Genomic DNA, 2,420 nt, shown 5'->3' with positions numbered 1-2,420 from the left:
TGGTGGGGCGGTGATGATATTTTCACCCCCTCTACAGGGTCCCACAGGGGATGTGTACGTGTAATCAAGACTTTTTTTTACTTCAGAGACAATCATGAGCTTATCCACATGGGTTGTACATGACTTTGTAGTCCGAATAGGCCCTCTAGTTAATAGGGCCTAGAAAGGATTGGTTCACAATGTAAGGCTGAGTGTCGGTGTGAAAGAGAATAAAAAGAGATTAATATCAGTGAGAGAGGAGAGCGACACTGAGGGTCCAGGGACTAGTGGCCGTTGCAAATAGGACAAGAGAGAGAGAGAGAGAGCACTCCTTAGTCTATGACTCTTTTCTGATTGGCTGTTTGTTTGAGGATTGTGGGGTCTTTCTATGAAAATTTCAACCCTACTGGGCCATGGAATATGTTTTTCCAAGGATAATTTTTTCCCCATAAATTTCTTTCCCCTTCATCCAAACAATATACCTACCCATTAGTGGCTGAAGTCTCAATAAATCAAGAAGGATGCAAATCTGAAGGGCGCCTGCAAAAACCAGGCACAAGTACACCCCCATTGACACTATTCAAACAAAAAATAAAAATAAAAATAGGTCGCCCACCTATTGAACCATCACACCAAGGTGCATTTAGAACAGCACAGAAAACATGACCGCCCAAAATGGTACCATCCCATATCTCTCTCTCTCTCTCTCTCTCTCCCAAAATGGTACCATCCCATACCCATATCCATATCTCTCTCTCTCTCTTTCTCTCTCTCTCTCTGAAATCAGTCAAGAAACAAAATGGTCAGAAAACAACAGAGGAAAACAAGGGCGGTGATAAATCGACCCCCCAAAATGATAAATCGACTCACCATGTGTCTATCTCTCTCCTCTTTCTCTCTCTAACCCAGAGGAGAGAGAAAGACACATGAGGAGTTGATTTATCATATTTGGGAGTCGATTTATCACTCCCCGAACAATAATGCAATTGGGACAACTACTTCACATGGCCTGCACGGGTAAACACACAGAAAGACCCAACTGCAATGACATCCGCACCTAATAAATGTAAAGTTATCCCCCTCCCAATCCATCTCTCTCTCTCTCTCTCTCTAGCTAAGATCATCCATGGCATTTGGTTTTCCTCTAGAGCTGAATACCCAGCTATCTTCTACTACAAAGAGAAACAACCCACTGCTGTTGCTACCAACACTAGCTCCTCCAAAAAGTAATGCAAGAGTGGCGATCTTCTTCGCTACACTAAACGGACGCATACCAACGAGAGGCTTTGAACAGCTCAAAGTGGCATATCAAGGAGCCCCAGGTGCATACAGTGAGTTTGCGGCCAAAACCGCCTACCCAGATTGCACCACAGTGCCCCGAAGGGCCTTTGCCGATGCAATCTCAGCCGTCAATACTGGTCGGGCTGATCGGGCCATCCTCCCCGTTGAGAGCACGATGGAAGGAACAACAGTTAGAAACTACGATCTTCTATTAAGGCACAACTTGCAAATTGTTCAAGAGATCAGTCTCTTTGTCCACTACTGTCTCTTGGCAATGCCAGGGGTGAGGAAAGGAGAATTGAAGAGGGTGATAAGTCACCCAATGGCTCTGGCTCACTGCGGCCGTAGCTTGGCTCAGCTCGGGCTTGACGGAGAACCAGTAGAGGATACAGCTGGTGCTGTTGAGCTTCTCCTCTCAAACCGAATGCTCGATACAGCTGCTATTGCTAGCTCGAGGGCTGCACTCCTTTACGGGCTAGATGTCATAGCCCAAGGGTTGCAGGACGAGTCATGGAACGTGACCCGGTTCTTGATTCTATCGAAACACCCAGAAAAGCCAAGGAGGGGCCGAATTGGACTTAAAACCAGTATCGTCATTGGCCACCATGGTGAAACTCGGATGGTTCTTCTCAAGGTCCTTTCTGCTTTGTCTTCTCGCAATATCAATCTTACCAAGCTGGAAATGAATTCCTCTGATGATGGACCTATCATGATATTGGATGTTTGTGGAAGAGGATCTGTTAAGGAGTTTCCATATGTTGTATATGTTGATTTTGAAGGCTCCATAGAAGAGCAGAAGGTACAGGATGCTATAGCTGAGATTTCTGGTCTCTCTGTTTTTGTCCGAATCTTGGGCTGCTATGCTGCAGATCCAACTATCTATGATCTTCTATGATCTTTCTTGATGGTGGAAATTAACTTCTCTGCTAAGGATGGTGTGTCTATCGTAATACCTTTGAGCTTCAGTAAATTTTCTTGAGTGTGTTATGTTTTGCTTCTCTCTGTTTTTGACCTCAGTCGCACCTTTCTTTGAAGTAAACTTCAGCATTCAACTCTCGTAAAACTTGAAATTCTCAGCTTCGAAGCATTGGCAATTGAACAGTAAGGGGCTGTTTGGATTCGTGGATTTTAGAATCCAGGTTTTAGTTTGAAAGCAGTTT

The 2,420-nt window shown here is 44.7% G+C and overlaps 1 pseudogene; it reads left to right on the top strand.

Annotated features, from left to right (window-relative positions):
• The first annotated feature begins 1,105 nt into the window (after positions 1 to 1,105).
• On the top strand, positions 1,106 to 2,155 carry LOC143888785 (arogenate dehydratase 3 pseudogene; annotated as a pseudogene).
• Positions 2,156 to 2,420: the final 265 nt, after the last annotated feature.

Source organism: Tasmannia lanceolata, unplaced genomic scaffold (assembly GCF_043159265.1).
Source record: "Tasmannia lanceolata isolate RefF3 unplaced genomic scaffold, GAP_Taslan_0.1 ptg000012l, whole genome shotgun sequence".
NCBI lineage: Eukaryota > Viridiplantae > Streptophyta > Magnoliopsida > Canellales > Winteraceae > Tasmannia > Tasmannia lanceolata.
This window is presented reverse-complemented; position numbering and strand designations above follow the sequence as displayed.